This window comes from Sitophilus oryzae, unplaced genomic scaffold, assembly GCF_002938485.1.
Source record: "Sitophilus oryzae breed Bouriz unplaced genomic scaffold, Soryzae_2.0 scaffold_1396_pilon_pilon, whole genome shotgun sequence".
NCBI lineage: Eukaryota > Metazoa > Arthropoda > Insecta > Coleoptera > Curculionidae > Sitophilus > Sitophilus oryzae.
The window spans coordinates 14,635,301-14,656,960 of NW_022146055.1; the positions used below are offsets into that span (position 1 = coordinate 14,635,301).

The 21,660-nt window shown below is 31.5% G+C and overlaps 1 protein-coding gene across 1 annotated transcript in view; it reads right to left on the reverse strand.

Annotated features, from left to right (window-relative positions):
• Positions 1–21,660, reverse strand: part of LOC115876086 — an 81,146-nt gene that overhangs the window by 20,899 nt on the left and 38,587 nt on the right. The window lies entirely within an intron of this gene.

Consider the following 21,660-nt stretch of genomic DNA (forward strand, 5'->3'; position numbering starts at 1 on the left):
CGTATCTTTTTTGGAGACAAACAAAGGAGACCCCGTTCAGTTTAGAACGGGGTCTCCTTTGTTTACGCGGAATCCGAACCGTGATCCTCGGCCATATCATGGTCAATGATCTACCGACTTCTATCGAATCTAAAATGTCAATATTCCATGGGTAAATGAGGCCTAAATTATAAGAAAATGCATTTTCTACGAAAACTTGAAGAGATGATATAATACAATTTGATAGAAAAATAAATTGTGCATCTGATTCTCGTAAAATATACAGGGTGTTCCATTTAAATTAAACAAGTTATTGCCGTTTAAATCTGATAATTATTTCATATAAATTTTTAGACACTCTGTATAAGGTAGTATTTTGTTTATTATTGCAACACAATATCTGATCAATAAGTAAACTTCAGTAAATAATTAGTATTAAAAACTTTGATACCCTTGGAGAAATGAAGCCTTAAAAGTTTTACTGCACTTTCATAAAATTGAAAATATTTCAAAAACAGTAAGATTTAAGTGTGATAAACCCTAATCAAATTTACCTTTATTTCAATCGTAGAATCTAAAAATGTAATAATATACAGGGTGTTTCATTTAAAAAAATACAACTATAATATTTTTTATTTATTTGGGACACTCTGTATCTTGTAAATATATTTTTAAATTGTAGCTCTAATAGTCCTTCAACGAACCCAAAACTTACAATTTGTAAAAATCTAATGGTTTAGCTACAATACTCCGTGTCGTACGTGGTGAACAACCCTGCGTTCTTCTGATCCACGTTATAACCGCAGCAATTTACATTAAAAAAAAACTTTTGAAAGATAATTACATTTTTCTATCTTTTATTCTTAAAATATGTTTGCTTTTGAAAAAATTTATAATCCAATAATATTGTCATTTGAAAAAAAAATTACGGGCAAGCTAATTTTTTTAGAGTTTGTCAGCGAGTGTCTTCTGAGTGTAAAATAAACAAAATCGGAAATTTTCCCCTTGCGGTTTTTGAGCAATAGGGGTGGTTTTTTTTAAACTGTACTACAACAAAATAATTAGACTCAAATTGTACATAAGAACATTCTCTATAAGTTCGCCTAATGAATTTTTTTAATAAGTTTTTATTTCCGGACTTAGCGGCCGTTTCATGAGTCCTTTGGGGTGGTTTTCAAAAAATTTGTTTTACAGCAAATTGACCCGTATGAACGTTGTTCATAGTAAATGAACAAGCAACTTTTCCTCATGATTTTTTTTGTAGCTTCATTTTTTTGGAGATAGCGTCCAGTTCATGAACAAATTGGGGTAGTTTCATAATTTTTGTTTAGTTCTACAAATTTACCAACTTAAAGGTGTTCATATTAAAATTACATGCAAACTTCCCGATGATATGTATTTATTTCCTCAAAACGAAACATGGAATTCATCAAGTGAATGAATAGTATGACAATATTATGATAATTTCCTGAAAAAAAAGACATTTAAAGCTACCACCACTTGTTCATGATCTGGGCGCTATCTCCAAAAATAGTCAAGTTACAAAAAAAGTTCATAAGGCAAAGGTATATGTACTCTTATTTTGAACGAGTTTCCTAGGGTGAATTTGCTGAAACAAGAGTAACATTGAAAACTACCCTAATTTGTTCATGAACTGGACGCTATCTCCAAAAATAATCAAGCTACAAAAAAAATTCATGAGGAAAAGTTGCTTGTCCATTTATTATGAACAACTTTCATACGGGTCAATTTGCTGTAAAACAAACTTTTTGAAAACCACCCCAAAGCGGCCGCTAAGTCCGGAAATAATAAACTTATAAAAAAAATTCCTTAGGCGAACTTATAGAGAATGTTCTTATGTAAAAAATTGTGTCTAATTATTTTGTTGTAGTACAGTTTAAAAAAAAACACCCCTATTGCTCAAAAACCGCAAAAGGAAAATTTCCGATTTTGTTAATTTTACACTCAGAAGACAGTCGCTGACAAACTCTGAAAAAATCAGCTTGCCCGTATTTTTTTTCGCTCTCTATACGGCGATACAATTTTTACTGGATTATTAATCAATAAACCCATCCATAGTTAATTTAAAAAAATATTAGAAACGTTTTTCTAGTGAAATAAATAGATTGGTATGACCGTCATCTGCCTTTTTTCTGTTATCTTCTATCGAAATCTTCCCCGAATCGTAAAGCAGATTATAGAAATTTTTAAAAGATCGTTGTATGTTTTATAAAAAACAAAAATCGAAATCTGTCCACCCTGTATATACATCAAGATATACTTTTTCCTATACTCACTTTTTCTAAGGGCGTTAAGTCGTAAACTTTGTCGGGTTTCTTTGGGCACACTTTCGTGGTACCGAAGTCTACCCACAAAGTAAACGTTAATATTTGATATAGCTTTTATGACTTAAGCAGCTGCAATGATCCTGAAATGTTACTGGATTAAATATTTGCTTAGCGATAGTTCGTACACTTACACAGGTTTAAAAATATACATATTCGGTTGTGATTGTAGACCTTGGTGAAAATTACATTTTATTTTATCAATATTTTCTATAGAATTGTTCCTATAGACCAAAAAAATTACTAAATTTTCGAAATTTAGCAAGTAAAATTTAATTGACACATATAAAGTTTTAATCTTTGCCATGGTAACGATTTTCTTTAAACGAAACAATTATAATAGAATTATTATCTTTTACTGGAGAAACCAGAAGGTTTAGATATAGGAACATGATATATCGTTGAGAAGCAATTTTATTTTTGTTGTGTCGATTTTTTAAATAATATGCATAGGCTTGAATTTAAAATAACAATGATTTGACGTATTTTATAACAAACGGAAGTAAATATTTTTTTTGATTTCCCTGTTTGATATCCAATCGATTGATTTTGGACAGATCGAACATGTCGACTTTCTTTAACCTATAAACCAAATTTCAGCTTTCAATATGCCGAATTTATGATTTAACATGTAACCCATGCTTATGACGGTGAATCACCCTTTATACTATCCTAGACACTTCAAATGCGTGGTCTTTAATTTAATGCATGCGCCAAAGAATATAGGGTCGCTTTTATGTATGGAAACGGTCGATTATTAGGTGAAATATAGAAGGTACCGCAAAAAGTTAAATACAAAAGTTATAGGATTTTTAAATATCTATTAGCGAGTAATAAATTTAAGTATAGGTCGGTCATAACGTCGTGGCACATAAAAATTTCATTTTTTTAAATAGAACCCCCTGTATATTATTGCATATTTCAATTCTTCCTTCAATTCTAAGCAAAAATCGAAATACACACAATGTACCTCAAACCAACCGTTTCCGAGTTATTGACTTTTGAAAATATCACTTAAACAATTTGATTTAATTAATTTCGATTCATTTAATGATGCCATTCTGCCGAAACTGGGATACTTGATATTAATTTTCAAGTTACCATTTATAGATGTATAAAATAAGATTATATTAAGTCAGGAAATTACAAAATTTTCGTTTAACATTTCAATTCTTCAATTTATGTACATTGTGTATTACGATTATTGCTTATAATTGAAGGAAGAATTGAAATATACAATAATATACAGAGGGTTTCATTTAAAACATAAAATTTGACGTGCCACAACTTTATGACCAACCCTGTATACTTAAAATTACTAGTAGCTAATAGGCTTTTAAAAATCCACTACAACAGTATCACAGTTTCGGCAGAATGGCATCATTAAATGAAATTGAACATATCGAAATGAATTAAATCAAATTGTTTAAGTGATATGTTCAAACGTCGCACATATAGGTATTTTAACATTCTAGGCTGGCTAAAATTATCAAATAGGGTTTATGGGTGTTAAACTTGATGCTAAATTAGGCTAATTTAAAGAAAAAGACTCCTTTATAAAGGGTTTTTGGTCGACAAAATCTAGGGGATGATGGCGTCGGATTTTGCCAAATCACATTTTGGTTCAAGTCACATATAAGCTTGACTGGTACAAAAGAACTTTGAAAGATATTACAGTCAGAATCTTCCTCGCAACTAAACTTTTGTTTAAATTGTGACTACTGGGATCCGTCACATCCCCATTTACATATCAAAACTAGATTTGTACATTCTTGTTCACTTAGCAATTCCAAAATGTCCTCAAGATAAAAGAGTAATCGTAAAACTGTATGATCCATTAGATCTTGTAATCTAATTTCAGCACAAGTTTCGGTTACCTTAAATGCACTTTTATTGGGGGAACAATCTTTCTTGGCGCGCTGCAAAAGACTATAACAGGGATAAAGCCTTTTGTTTGTACTTCTAATAATTTCATATTGACGTCTTGATAGATCTGCTTCCACCAGCATTGACAACGCATTTAAGTGAGAAATCGCCCTTTTTTGCTCTTTTCCAATTATAGCGTTTTTATACTCGGTGCCTTCGTTTTTATGGCCTTCCGATCTTAGCTGCATCTGAGTAGCATAGCCTATAATTTCCGGGCTAAATCTACCCCTCAACTCTTCGGTCTTTTGCCTGTCACTCAAGTGTGAAAAGACTTTTTCTGGTCTTCCTGAAGTGGCCCTCGGCTTAGGAATTCCGAAAACTCCTTGCAACCATAAGTTATTTTTTTCCAAAAATCTTTCTTCTATGTAATGAGCAGTCACCCATCGCCTTCTAAATTCAAATTTTTCATGAGAAAACTTTTGTTTTATAAAAAGCTTTTCTTCACCAGAAAATGATTCAACGGATGGAAGATAATTTTCTAAATAGTTCAATTTATCATTGAAAGTTAATTGGTAAGTTCTGTCTTCTCATTAAGTTATACAGCTTTAATCGGGTAAAAAGTTTTACATTAGAGCAACCTAAAGTAACAGAAAATCTATGTTGTAGACTAAAACAAATTATTTCTGAAAACAAAACTTTTGTAGTTTTTAATTTTTTTTTTAGTTAGTTAATTTTCTTATAAATTTCTTCGAAAAGGGGGAAATATGTGGAATAGTTTTTTTCACTGTCAGAAACTACAATCTTGTAGAATATTTTTGCCACAAAATTAATTCCATAATTGTACCCGGAAATAAACTAATTCTCTTAACGAAAAAAAATAGATGAAAATTTCAAGAGTGAACAAAGATCGGTTTAATGCATAAAAAATATTGAAAATATCTCCAGGATAAATAAAGCTGTGTTATGCTGATAGTCGTTTATCTGCTTCATCACCTTCCATTATTTCCTAGACAATTAATACACTATACGTAGCACTAAACCAATAATAAATTTTAAATTCAAATAAAAATCGCTAAATATACTCGACACAAAGACGAAGTTTAGGCTGATAAGGAGAAACTAAATTTATTTTAACATTAGCAAGTCATAAAACAGTGATCTCTGTTCATTTGTCGAAGCCGTCTGATAATTTTTTTTGGTACATTTTATACTTTTTATAATCGACTTTTGGTCAGCTAGAGTGGTAAAATACCCGTCTGTGCGTCGATAACTCGGAAACGGTTGGTTTGAGGTACATTATGTGTATTTCGATTTTTCCTTAAAAATGAAGGAATGAAAGAATTTCCAGGACGTTCTATTTAAAAAAATAAAACCTTGATGTGCCACGACTTTATGAACGACCCTGTATACATAAATTTATTACTCGCCAATAGACATTTAGAAACCCTATAATTTTTGTATTTAACTTTTTGGGGTACCTTGTATATTTACCTAACAATCGACCGTTTCCATACATAACAGCGACCCTGTATAAATGACCAGTTGATAGACAGAGAGACAAAATAACAAGCGGCACACAGTATTGCCGGTTTTTGAAAATGTATATGAAAATGTGTGTGTAGAAAAAATTAAACTATTTTAAAAACTTCCCAGATATATTTTTAACCGACCATACCAACAGGTATGGTAGGCTATTAAGATCGGCAAAAAATTTTTTTTTTAATTTCACTTAAAATGAGTTATTTGGGTCATAAATGACCTAAATACAAAATATTTTCATGGTGTCCAAGCTCTACAAAATGCTCTCCAACGAATTCCAAAGCACGAACGAATCATTTTGCTGGGTGACTTTAATGCTCGTGTCGGTAGACAACAGGAAATATGGCCTGACGTATTGGGAAAACATGGAATGGAAACCGTAAATAGCAATGGTGAACGCTTATTAACCCCATGCACAGAGTATAATCTATGCATCACCAACACGTGATTTATGTTGAAGGACAAGTTTAAAGGTACCTGGAAACATCCCAGATCAGGTCACTGGCATCAATTGGACCACGTAATCGTTCGAAGGACGCATCTAATAGATGTCAAACTCACAAAAGCCAGAATAGATGTCGAATGCGGCACTGACCACCGACTTTTAATTTCAAAAATGAAAATCCAGTTAAAACCCAAACGTTCACACTGTAAAAAGCAAAACAACATAACCAGATTAAACGTACGGGGTCTAGACACCAAAAATACTGCCGACGCCCTCCGGGAAGCCATCAAAGAATCACTTCCACCGCTAACTTGTCTCAATCTTGGAAGCTGAACAAGGCTGGACACAATTAAGGGATGCGATTCATAAAACTAGCGAAGCAGTATTGGGAAAGTCCACCAAAAAGAAACAACCAGACTCATATACAGACCTTGTTGGAACCAGTCTGTCTGTCTGTCTGTCCGTCTGTAACACAATAACTCAAAAACCGCTAAACCGATTTTAACCAAATTTGGCACAAAAATACTGTGGCACCCGAGAATCTGGCGATTAGTTTTTGGTGGGGGTGGGGTTTGATAAGGGGGATGGAAGGGGGTTAAAACTTTAAAAAAATCGTAACTCCAAAATTACAGTAGCTAGCGAAACGCGGTTTTCAATTTAAGATTAGGAATAATATTTGCAACAAAATTTGTAATAACATCAAAACAGTCAAAGTCGCAGTTTTTGAGATAATTGATTATTAACATATTTTAGTAACGTGCCTCCCGGTGCCAATTTTTTTAAATATATTATCTTCATTGAAAGGAAGATAATATATATATAAGCTAAATATGGTCTATTACAGTTGCAATAAAATGAGTAACTAACTGTGAAAAATAAAGTTCCAATCCTAGATGCAACATTTTTCATAAAAGCATACTTGTGCGATTTGAAATTTTGATGTAAAATCCGGCAATGTATAGAAGAAATGTACCAACCGAACTTTTATCTCTTTTTAATTCATTTGAATTTCCTTTAAGCTGTTTATATCACTGTCAAACACGTTAAATTCTAGATCAAGATAACCTTTATATTCAAAGATAAAAAGCCTCATTTAAAAAATAATTTGTTAAAAAATGTAAGATCAACGTCAAGTTGTAAATATTTATATTTTACCTCTTATCCTTTTCTAAAATTCTCGTTACTCTTGTCCCTTGTGATTCTAATATACTGCTAATTAATTATTATATTAAGATGTAAGTTGATCAGTACCTCACTTAAGACTATTTGAAGCAATGTGTGAGACCCTGACGGGAACATAATACAGTAATTACAAGTTTAATTAAATTAATGAACTAAATTCAATGTCAGTCATAATTCCAAATACAAAAAAGGAAATTATATCGCATTTCTTAAGCCCTTCTTCAAACAACCACAAAAGAAAATGTTCAGCTCAATTCACACGTCAGATGCACACATGCACAGCTAGTGAAAGCAAAGTGAAAAGCTCATCAGGATATTCCAGGTACAATTTTTAATCCAAAGTCTGAATAGTTGGCGGGCCCTAGGGAATGGTTTACATTCAAAGGTCGGTCATCTCTCCGTTCGGATAGTAGTCCAGTCAAAATAGACATTTTTAATTTTAAAAGATTAGCCTAGATTCTTAGAGGTGACTTTCGGCCTGATCCACTGCGACCTTCTCAGATCTATTGTAGTCCTCTTCTGATCCTTAGATTACATTCTCCAGTCCTATCCTTTTCACAAAGTTTAGCAACTTGGAGACTGAACCCTCCATGTAGCTCCCTGGCAATGGCCGATCATTGCCTATTACCGAGAACAGCACATTTGGCAGGCTGTCATACCGACATAAAATGTGTTCTGACGTTTCTTCTTCAGATTGGCAGAACCTTCAGATAGCTTCGTATGTCAGTCCCATCAGCTTTAGATGCCTATTTAGCTTACAATGCCCTGTTAGTAGACCTACTACAGCTTTGACTGTCTTTCTGTCCTTGCTTATCAAATCTACCGTGAATTTTGGCCAATGTTTGGTTTGGTTTGGTTTGGTTCTACAATGAACCTTTTCGCCTGTCTCTGGTCTGGTGAGTTTCTCCACCATTCTAGAGATTTGTTGGCCACCCAGCGTTCCGTGGCCATTCTCGTGACCGCCTTTGCAACCCCGCAGAAGGGTTCTGGGCCTACGACTGGCATTGATGAGCCTTGCTTGGCTCTTTCATCTGCCTTTTCGTTACCCTTGTGACCCTCGTGCCCTGGCACCCAGGCCAACGTAACAGTGTTACATTCGCCTAAAGTATTCAGAGCACGCACACAGTCCCTTAATCTCTTTAAGTCTTAATTTTAATAACTTGCATATTGGCCAAAAGTCCTAACTAATCCTAGGCCTGTCAAAAATTAAAATTTAAAAGACTAAATGTCAAAGTCTTACTTTGTGTGTAATACCTTGTTATCTTGTATGTAAATATATATCGAGAAACTATGGTTACGCTCTTTGAATTTGACACTTTATGTCAGTTTAATAATATATTTTCGTACTTTTATACTTAGGCGTAAAAGTGCTTCACTTTTATGCCTAGGCGTTAAAGTCTTAATATCTATTCGATTTTTTATAATTTTCTTCCAAGGACTTTTAGCGTTTCGAATGAAATTTTGAGGGTAAAAGTTACTATAAATGTAACATATTTTAAAGCTAAAAAAGTGTCGACATATTCACCAGGGACGTGCCTATGGGTTATCACTAGAATATTTTTCTTAAAAAAGCTGTACATTTTTTATTAATGCCGATTAAATGTTGTCTCTTGATATTTTGTCGATTTCGGCCTCCTTGATGAGACAAACGTAATTTTATTAATTTGCCTTGATCCAAGTCTAATAGCAACCTTTAAAAAATGTTAATATTATTAACTTGGGAAACTTTTAAATAAGTACTCATTGATTGCTCATCAAAAAATATGAAAAAAAGTTCCTATAAACATGGGTATGGAAATGCATAGTTTTAGAGTTACAGGATGTTAAAATTTTTAAAATTAGTTTTTTTGTAATTATCTTAATTACCATTATTTTTTTATTTGAAATTGCTGTAGGTTGGACTTAATAATAACTAGTAGTAATAATATTTAATAATAAATTAGGTAAAATATATAATTTATTAATTACATATTTTATTTTTATTTTAATTTTATTAATTGTGATTAATACAATTGCGTTTCTCTCATCAAGGAGGCCGAATTCGACAAAATATCAAGAGATAATTTTTAATTGGCATTAAACGGCCTACACAATTTTGATATCAAAAGAAAAAAAATCCAGTGGCGCACATGTTTTTTTTGAAAAATATTCCAGTGATAACCCATATGCATGTCCCTGGTGAATTTATCGACACTTCTTTAGCATTAAAATATGTAGCACTGATACTGATAGCAACTTTTACCGTAAAAAATTCATTCGAATCACTCAAAGTACTTGGAAGAAAATTATAATAAATCGAAATATTATTAAAACTTTAACACCCTGTAGCTACGAAACAAAGCAGAATCGGACCTATGTTGATATGAAAAATAAATCTTATTTTTTCGTGAACAATCTCCCCACCCTGTATATGGTTCACTAATTGAAATTTCTGATTGCATTAATGAAGGGCTGCTATAGGAAGTCTTCTTGCGTTGAAGGAGTCGGAAAGAGCACCTAAAATGTCTGGTTTAACGGTGAACTAAACACTTTTTAACTTTGTTTACTATTTTGACTGGACTATAGAGCGGATGAAAAAGGTTAGAGGGGTGCAGGAGGAGGACGGAAATGTTCCCAGAGCGAGACAGAGGAAGACGGAAAATGGGGTAACTTGGGACATGAATGGGTAAATTATCGAGCGGGTCGTTTCTCTTTGTTTACGGCTCGAATTGACTCTGTGAGTGGTCGGGATCGGACAAATTGCATGTATGGATCGGTTCGGTTTTTGTTTATGAAGGTAGGAGGCAGGGATAATTTAATGCTAATCTGTCTTTTGAGATACCTTATCTATCTAAAATTAAAATATAATACATATAGATAATACTAGTGACGTAGAGAGGAACTCGCGGGCCCGCGTTCAAACATTTTTTGGGCTCTTTGCTCCCGCATTAAATATATATTTTTTTAATATTTTAATAAAAAAAAACATTTTATATTATTATAATACATATTTTTCTAAAAGAAAAGCAATTGCTACGTTTCTAATATAAACATTGGCGTAACTACCGGGGTGCCCGGGGGTGACGCGCCCCCCCAGGTACTCCTGGGCACCCCCCAGAGAAATGTTGAATTATGACTCTTGGCTATGTATTAATTTTTATTTGCTTGTGATGTAGTAAAAATGACGTTTTCTAGTTTTGTTTAGTTAATATTATTTTGTTGTGTTCAAAAAATGTGTTGTTATTTTTTTAGAAAATTTGTAGGTATTTAAGTAATCTACGGGAAGACGATTTGATAACCAAGCCTATGAAATTTATTGATAGAGAAATTATTCATTGTAAACGTTATATTCAAAAAATGTGTTTTTTAAATTATTCTTCATTTTTTAATAAACAAAAGTCCTAGGCCCCCCTGGGTTCATCCCCCAGCCCCCCCCCCCCCAGGATGAATTGCTAGTTACGCTAATGAATATAAAACAAAAAATAGGTAAAAACAATAATTATTATTAAATATAAACATTATTTTGGAAATTTTTCTGATACCTATGTCTTCAAGATATTTATTCTGAATACGGAGGTTCCTGTGGGAAGTTCTAAAGCAGCTTTGCTTCCTATTCTGTGTATTCTGTTCTTCCTTTGCTGCAATTCTGTATCGACATAGTTGGAAAGTACAGATTTCTCTAAAATTTTAAAGGTACTTTTAAAGGTAATGTTTCACTCAGTTGAAGATTATCAGCTTTACTTTTCAATTGATCGAATTGATTTCAAAGGTTCGTGACGCTTTCAAGTGATGGTTTTTCAGACTTTTGGGAGAGATTTAAAATAGTACTTTCTAAAAATATAAAAAAATATTATTTTGTACATTTCTAATGTTTTTTAGTAGATTTGTCTTCATCTACTTTTGCTACGTGCCTAGATAACCAATGCGTAGGGTTTAATCTTTTTAATGTTCTTTATCTAGATCTAGGTTTTGGAATTCATCAAGCGATTTTTTAAATTTTAATCATATGATTTAAATAAAAAAATCAACTTTTTTAAAACTTTACAATAAATAATATAAAAAGTAATACCTTGTAAGTAATCGAGTAACAATTTGTACACTCGTTGAAATTGACGCTTAATATCAGTTTAATAATATATTTTTGTACTTTTGTGCTTAGGCGTAAAAGTACCTACTTTACTTTTATTCCTAGGGGTTGAAATGACAAAAATTAATACTCTTGTGCAGTTTAAAAAAAATTCTTTTGATCTGAAGCGAGCGACTTTTTTTGCGGAATATATTGATGACCGATGTGGGAAAATGACACGCGCCGTAGAATTGTTAATGTTATCAGTATAGGGCAGAGTTATGAAGGTTTAGCCATTTAGGAACAGCCAATCCATTTTGGATTAGCCAAACCAAATCCAACTCTACCTGAAAATATCCTAATAATAACATATAACCAAAAAAAAAACACGTCAGCGATGGCTATGAAATGAAGATCGCTGCCATTTTATATGTAAAATTATAAGGGGAATGTCATCGATCGTCATTTCCAAGCCAACTGGACGCCGTTTCTTTTTGATCATACGGTATGCAGAATGTACCGACTGCATAAAATAAATGGAAAATAAATAAAAATATTTTTTTGACGATTATCTTTAGTCTTTAGCCTACCAGTTATTAATGAAATCCCATTAGGAATTTTATAATTATGTACTATAGAATATTTGACATTCTCTAAATATCAGAGTAATGCCGTTTAGGATGAGGTTAATATGGAATGGGCACAGTATGACTGGAACAGACCGCAATTCAGGGATTATTCAAGCAAGGGGAAAATTCAGGGAGTCATTACCAGCAGGGGAGATTTAGTGGATAGTGGAATATTATAGCTTAGATTTTAAATTTTGCATTGGATAATGCATAAACTTTCATATCGCCATTATTCCAATATAACTACAAAATTCACTTTTATAAAATATATAACCCTGTTTTTGTTTACTGCGTAATTAATGCTAATTTAACTACACAAATATAACTCGTTCAATGATGTTAATGAATTCCATAAATTATTCGATATTTGTATGCAATGATAGTGAGTAGTGTTAATTGTAATATGATGTTTAGAATAGTAGACTGGCAGTAATTAACATTTGAAAATTAAAATACAAAAACTTAACAAAAAGTTTCTCTTAATTTATAAACTTCAAACATCAAACATTCAAACATTTTTTTATAAAATGGTAGTCGTTAGTACAATAAAAATAATAACAACCTTCTGTTTAAAAATGTAGCTATACTTGTCTTCCTTTCAACAACGCAAAGGAAATGCGTGTGTATCGCTAGTTATAGTCTTTCCACTCTAGTTACTTTTAGTGAAATAGAACGTACAGTTTCTTCTACTGTATTTATAAAAGTTTTGAAAAGAATTGTATGTAATTTAAAAATGCAAAACTATATAACAATAATAATCTTAACACTGGCTTATAAACGCCTAACGCCTAATAATTAAAAACATTACAATAGTGCATTGCACTTATTGCTACTAAATTTACATTTTGTTAATATTAACGTAAAAATTAATAAAACTATGACCCATAGGTCTGCTCAAGGGAAGATTTCGACAGACAAGGGCTAAATATGGACAGACAGTGTTATAACAAAATAAATAAACCTCCAATTAAGGATGTATTCCGTTGCTTACCTTGGTTATGGTTTCATGTTCCATTTCTATTGGTTTCCTGAAAGTTCTCTTATTACGGAACAGGGTTCCTGAAAAATTCGGTTATAACTGTCAGCAAACTAACCAGCGCGAGAAGGCTGTTTTTTTTCTGGTTTTGTTTGTCAATCAATGTCATTTATGCATAACTATATATGAAATTCTCATTTAATTTCTAAAATTTGTAATAATATTTTGTATTTACATCCAAAAGCAATGGAGGTAGGCAGTAAAGGTAAATAAATTTCATTACCTAAATAGAATGACTTTTTAGGACCATTTAAACTTATCATGCAGCGATTGTTTCTTAAAGCCAGGAACATTTAAAGAAAACATAAAAAACAAGACAACAAGTAATCGTGAATGTTTTGTATGTTAGAAAAAAAGATAACAGTTGCATATACGGTTTTCGGCTATTTTTGGACTATATAAGAAAATTTTTACATACTCACGTTCTATTGACCTTAGAGATTGTAAATATGCTGGGGGAGAAGAGAAATTGTTTCTTTAAGTATTTTTTCAACCAAACAAACTTACGGGACCGGGGAGCGAATAGGGGTGCTGGGCGGGGTAAAAGCGTACAAAATGGTAAAACATGACATACAAATATAGAAAAATCACATTTTCCATTTAAAAAAATTGAGAAAATATAGATTATGCACGGAATTTCAAAATATTTTAATTTAATATTTGACATATATTTGACGTTATGAGAATTTTAACACTTGATTTGACATGACACCGACAGAAGGGAAAGCAATGTTGCCAGTCCCACTGAATTTTCTTTAAAATTTTTATATCTGTAGCAAAAATCAAACATAAAGAGCTTGAGTTGACGAAAAATGTAATTTTGGTAAAATAAGACAAAATATTTTCTAACGTACGAAAAAAAAAACAAAAAATCAAACCAAACGAGACCAACCGAATCTAAACCAAACCAACCAAAACCAAACTAAGCAATTCTCTATACCGCTGGTGGCAATTTAAAAAATAAATAAAAACATTTTAAAACCTATGATGTCATTTTTCCCTTTGAAAAAAAAGGATGCATGAAATTCCGGACAATTTACTAGCTGATTTGGCAACTATGCATCAATTCACAATGTTTGTCAAAATTCAACCTTCACTACTGTCAGCATATACTTCAATGTAACCATGATGTAACCTGCCAATGATTTCTGAATAAAACAGTTCTTCATAGTTTTTTTGAAGAAATTTTACATAAAAAGCTTAATTAAAGAATTGTAAAATGGTTGTGTTATAAGTATCTTTAATCAGAATATTGATTTTACCCCGCCCAGCACCCCTATTCACTTCCCGATCCCGTAAGTTTGTTTGGTTGAAAAAATACTTAAAGAAACACAATTTCTCTTCTCCCCCAGCATATTTGCAATCTCTAAGGACAATAGAATGTGAGTATATAAATTTTTCTTATACAGGGTGGCGCACCTCATTCGCCTCGGTTGATTATAGGAAAACGGAAAGATGTAGAAACAAAATATTTTATGGATATATGTGGGGAGTCAATGTGCACAATTTAAAATTATTTTGAAATATACAGGGTGTCTCAGAACTAAGATCCATACCAAAGTTATATTTTTTCTTATGGAACACCCGGTATTTTATTTCATTTTTGGATTCTTGGGCTCAAAAAAAGATATTTATTATAAGGGTTAAATATGTTTAAACTCATTGGTTTATGAGATATTTAAAGATATTTAAATATGCATGCTACAAGAGAATTGATTATCAATACCCTGTGCATTACTTTTCAGAATTAATTCTTGAGCTGAGTTTAAAGGCAAAGAAATAAACTTGACTGAAAAATGTTATTGCTTCATTAAATTTATACAGGGGTACCAAAAATTAGTTATTTATTTTAAGGATTTATTTTACATAAAAACTTTGTTATTTCAAATGCAATACCCTGTATTTTTTTAAATAAATCGAAGCAGATTAAAATGCTCTTTCAAACTATATTAGGGTTTTCTATACCTATCTATCTCAGATTTTGAATAAAAAGCGATTTTTAAATAAAATGGCAATCAAGATGGCTGGTATCGCTATGGCAATTTTCTAGTGACAGTTAGTAACTATTTTCAAAATCGATATTAGTTTATAGACTTTATTTAAATCTATACCAGTTTACTTTTATTTAATTGACCTACAATATAGTTTTGATAAATAATATTTATTAATACGTATTTATTATTCTATCAAGAAAAAAGAAGAAGTAGTTCTTTGTTTTATTTTACGATAACTTGTAGATATATATGATTTTTTTATAAAAGAGCCAATTACGGCAAATTCAATTTCTTCAGTTCCAACGACAGGTTTCTGCCTAATAGGTTTTTTTATAAACTACACTACCAATTCTGCGAAATAGGAAATAGAACATGTAGTTTTTCAAAGGAACGCTTATCAAGAAGATTCCTATCTGGATATCTTTAAGCATTAGCTCTTGAGACCAATAAATAACCTCACAAAACAAAATCACTAGTAACATATCCATTCGTTCCACCAGCAGATATGGCTTTATTTTTCTTCATGAAATAAAGAATACTTACTTATTAAACTATTGTGGGTAAATTTTAATAAACTGTTTAAATAATAATGTCCACACACTAATGTCGATTTTGAAAATAGTTACTAACTGTGACTAGAAAACTGCCATGGCGATACCAGCCATCTTGATTGCCATTTTAATTAAAAATCGCTTTTTATTCAAAATCTGAGATAGATAGGTATAGGAAACCCTAATATAGTTTGAAAGAGCATTTTAATCTGCTTTGATTTATTTAAAAAAATACAGGGTGTTGCATTTGAAATAATAAAGATTTTTAGTAAAATATATCCGTAAAATAGATCACCACTTTTTGGTACCCCTGTATAAATTTAAGAAAACAATAACATTTTTCAGTAAAGTTTATTTCTTTACCTTTAAACTCAGCACAAGAATTAATTCTGTAAAGTAATGTACAGGGTGTTGATAATCAATTCTCTTGTAGCATGCATATTTAAATATCTTTAAATATCTCAAAAACCAATGATTTTAAACATATTTAACCCTTATAACAAATGGCATTTTTGGACCCAAGAATCCAAAAATGAAATTAAATACCGGGTATTCCATAAGAAAAAATATAACTTTGGTATGAATCTTAGTTCTGAGACACCCTGTATATTTCAAAATAATTTTAAATTGTGCAAATTGCCTCCCCACATATACCCATAAAATATTTTGTTTCTACATCTTTCCGCTTTCGTATAATCAACCGAGGCGAATGAGGTGCACCACCCTGTATATGTCGAAAAATAGCCGAAAACCGTATATATGCAACAATTACCTAAAAATATAAATATTGATTAGATTTGTTTATTTATTATTGATCTGTTTTAATATTGGACCTGAAATCTTCACTTGAGCTGTCTAACGAGCTTAACAGTTTATTAATAAAGTACTTTTCAATATTAAACTCTATTGAAAAGAAGAAGCAAACGTAAAAGCAGATAATAGGTACATTAAAATGCATAAAATATAAATTTTATAATAGAGGTATTGCAATTTAGAAAACGTCAATATTTGACATTTCCAGTATTTTACCAAATCGTTGCGCATCAAACCGATGTTTTTCAGGAACCGTAGTTTACCGGTCTGGTTCGCCTGGTTTTGCAACGGAATACAGCCTTAATAACCATAAAACTTGTGTGTGTGTGCGATTCTCTTACTCTTTATTAATAACATTTAGACATTGTTTACTTTGAGGTTAGCTAACAAAATATTCTTTAATTAGTGCAAAATATAAGATGTCCCGATGTTGTTTGTGCGATACAATCTAACTGCTAATTATGTATTTCAAATAATATACTAAATAGAGAAAAACTAAATATTACTAATTCATATCTCTAAGTTATTTACCATAATATTAATATCTATGTTTATTTTGTTTTTCGCACTATTTTTTAATTTGTAATTTTCTTCCATCCATTTTAGAATTTTAAATAAATATATTATTGTTTTGAGGATGTACCTTAATAAGTATTTTTGAGTTGAGTCTTTTTTGTTACTGCTGTATAAGGTTTGCTGGTTTATTTCCGTCACTGTCCATTATTTAGGATGTTATTTATAAAACCGTAGGTATGAGGCAATTAAATGTTAATGCATCGTATAACGTATACAGGAATGTAGTTGTAGTTATAATCTTTAAACCTGTTAATTATTTTCTAAAACAAAATATTTTGACGCTACAGATTAAAAAGTAAAATGACTACGTGTTTATCTAGAGTTAAAATCCTTCGTTCTTAACAACCTGAAAAACATAAAACGCCCCGTAAACGGAGCATAGTTAACTGAAATTAGAAGCAATAAAAGCTATAGTATTACTGGAGAAACGCGTTCATAAAATAATACATTAAACTGGTAAAAAAGCAAACAGCAACAGCGAAAAATACATTAAGTATATAGATATGTTATTCCGACCGATTAATGCGAGAACATCTATTTATTTCTGCAATTGGTACTTTTGAAACAAAACCACTTATAAACACAAATATTCAAAAATTTACTTGCAATGGAATTCGCAAACAAATAGAATTTTGTTGTCATCAAATAATCCTGAAAACAAGAAGACCATATTTGAATATTGTTTTCTTAGCATACATTTTATGCAATATTTGTTCATTGCCAGATTTTTATTTTTGCTCTAAACAATTTTATTGCAGTTTTTGTGCCGTCAGCGTTCCAACCAAACGATAACGCATGCAAACTTGAAGACGTTGCAGCTTTAATTCCTTTGAAACGTGAATGGAAAATGCATTAAAATGCACTAAAAGTGTATACAGGGTGGTCTGAACTGTATTCCGGAAACTTAAGCAGAATATTCTGCAGATAAAAATAAGTAAAATGTTCGTATAAAGGTATGTCCTAAATGCTTAGTTTTGGAGGTACAGGGTGTAGAAATTTCATTTTTATTTCCATTTTTTCCAAACAATTTCTGAAGTAACGTCAATATTTAGATGAAAATTGGTGTCTGTGAGTTTTTTGACATGAGAAATTTGATTTTGATATCAATATGACTCCTACTTGTAGAGGGCGCCACCTACATATTTTTAACTGATTTAAAGTGTAATAACTTTTCGTCGGTACCTGTATAAAATTACTAGGTAAAGAAATATACATTTACGACTTTTTTTACGTAAAAAAGGTCTCTTGGTAAAAATTGCTACGAATAATGGTTCTCGAGATATTTGGAATTGAAATTATCAATACCTATTAACATTGACATAAATTAAATATGTCGATAAATTTGAATTTTTTTGTACCAAAAGTTCCAAATTTATTATTTCAGTCAAATATAAATTATCTACTCAACGTGTTTATTTTTTGTCAATAATGACATGTATAGACTATTTTCATTTTAAATATCTGGAGAACGGTTGTTCGTAGGAGACATTTTTTACGTAGAAAGTCACGGAAATGTATATTTTTTCACCCAGTAGTTTTATACAGGTACGGACGAAAAGTTATTACTCTTCAAAATAGTTAAAACACATGTAGGTGACGCCCCTCCACAAATAGAAGTCATATTGACATCAAAATCATATTTATCATGTCAAAAAACTCCCAGACACCAATTTTCATCCAACTATTGACGTTACTTCAGAAATTATTTGGAAAAAATGGAAATAAAAATGAAACATCTACACCCTGTATCTCCGAAACTAAGCATTTTAGGACATACATTTATACGAACTTTTCATTATCTATACAACATTAGACACTACCTATATTATTATAATTTTTTTTATTTAGTTGAAATTTTGAATGCGCGTATAAGTAATTTAAAAAAAAATGAAGAAACACATTACTAAAAATTGTATTAATCAATAATAAATATCTAAAAAGTAAAAATAAATATGTAACAATATGTAAAAATTAAAAAAAAACGATTAAAAAAACGTCGCCTTGACTAGGATTCGAACCTGCCTTACTACGGCTCCAACGTCATAGCAGCGTAAAGTCCTAACGCTTTAACCACGCGGCCACCGAGGACTTGAAATATTCTATGTAATATTCTTACTTAAAAGATAATGTTTAGTGAAAGTACTTTTTTATTTATAAACATTTATTTAATTCTGTTTTTAGTATTTGTTCTTATAGCGGCAACATAGATACAATATCTGTGAAAATTTCACACTGTCTAGCTATAACGGTTCATGAGATAGACCTTTGTGACAGACGGACAGACGGACAGCGAAGTCTTAGTAGTAGGGTTCCCGTTTTTACCCTTTGGGTACGGAACCCTAAAAACGCAACTATTTTGCCGATAACGACTGCACTGTTTTCCAAACTAGACGGAACTCCCGTTTTCATCGATGTTTCTCGAAAAAAAAATAGACGACGCTTTTTTGGATAAGAAGATGCGTCCCGTCAATAAAAAATTCGACAAATTTGCAAGTAGGCAATGTAATGTGTAATGTAATGAGCGGGCGGAATGTATTTCGTGGTGACATACTCGCAAGTCCATGTGGACTCCCTGCCGCGTTTATACAGCAAGCTAAGTTTAGTGAAAAACTCTGAATCAATGTTACTGTAAATATAGAATTATCAGTACGTGACGCAATCCGCATTACAATATCTTTTATTGGAATTCCACGCGTAACCTTGATGAGGTGCATTATGAATGAACAACTCGGAATTATTGCCCGACCGGGTCAAAACATTATAGCATATCAATTGCTCCATTCATTTTATTTAATGCCGATATGCTTCCGTTTATAAATGAAATTTGTGCCGATTATGACATTATGAGATAATAATGGCTGTTGTGTATTACAATTATAATCCAGTAAAATTGTATCGCCGTATAGAGAGTGAAAATAAAAAAATTACGGGCAAGCTGGTCTTCTGAGTGTAAAATTACCAAAATCGGAAATTTTCCCCTTGCGGTTTTTGAGCAATAGGGGTGTTTTTTTTAAAACTATTACAACAAAATAATTAGACGCAAATTGTACATAAGAACATTCTCTATAAGTTTGCCTAATGAATTTTTTTTATAAGTTTATTATTTCCGGACTTAGCGGTCGTTTCATGAGCCCTTTCGGGTGGTTTTCAAAAAGTTTGTTTTACAGCAAATTGACCCGTATATGAAAGTTGTTCATAATAAATGGACAAGCAACTTTTCCTCGTGAATTTTTTTGTAGCTTGATTATTTTTGGAGATAGCGTCCAGTTCATGAACAAATTAGGGTAGTTTTAAATGTTACTCTTTTTTCAGCAAATTCACCCTAGGAAACTCGTTCAAAATAAGAGGTACATATATGTACACCTTTGACTTATGAACTATATTTTGACGACGATGACTTTACTTCATACGAAGCAACAAAAGAAACCAACAATAAATCTGAGGAGCCAACGCCAGGTCCATCACACAAAATAAGACGATACAAATAAAAAAAATAATAATATTCATTCACTTGATGAATTCCCTGTTTCGTTTTGAGGAAATAAATACATATCACAGAGAAATTAGCATGTAATTTTAATATGAACACCTTTAAGTTGGTAAATTTGTAGAACTAAACAAAAATTATAAAACTACCACAATTTGTTCATGCACTGGACGTTATCTCCAAAAATAATAAAGCTACAAAAAAATCATGAGGAAAAGTTGCTTGTCCATTTATTATGAACAACTTTCATACGGGTCAATTTGCTGTAAAACAAACTTTTTGAAAACCACCCCAAAAGGCTCATGAAACGGCCGCTAAGTGCGGAAATAATAAACTTATAAAAAATTCATTAGGCGAACTTATAGAGAATGTTCTTCTGTACAATTTGCGTCTAATTATTTTGTTGTAGTACAGTTAAAAAAAACACCCCTATTGCTCAAAAACCTCAAGGGGAAAATTTCCGATTTTGTTAATTTTACACTCAGAAGACAGTCGCTGACAAACTCTGAAAAAATCAGCTTGCCCGTAATTTTTTTATTTTCAAATGACAATTTTATTGAACTATTATTGGTTGTTTTCAATTATATTTACTATAGCGATTACGCATTAAAGTTATGAATAAATATTTAGAGCGCACGTTATAAATACAGGGTGCTACAAATTCGAGATACGCGCATTGGTGTCTCGGAAACCGTAATAGATACGAAGATGGTTAAATTGGGGCAAACTTGCTCCCTTTGGATGTTCACCAAGATGCTATCAAAAAAGTTTTAAAAATTTCAAGGACTGCTGAGTTTTTTGAAAAAAAAACGGATTTTTTTGAAAATCAATTTTATTTTTTCCTGCCGTTAGTGTTTAGAAAATCAAAAAACTAATTGCACATTCTCATAGCCACTTTATAAGGGATATCTGATAGATAGTATTTTTATATTTTCAAATTAGCTGATAATTTGTGAGGTACAGAAGCCAATATATTTTTCTTAAATACAAATCTGCATTTTTTATTTGAAGTTTTGAAAGAACTGGATCTCCCGAGTATAATGATATGCCACACTTTATACTTTTTTTGTTTTGGGTACCTTAATATGCATAGTATTAATCGTAGTTATTATAAATAAATCAACTTCTACAAACTAGTTTCTAATGCTACATGTTCGAAAGGGTTACCACCCT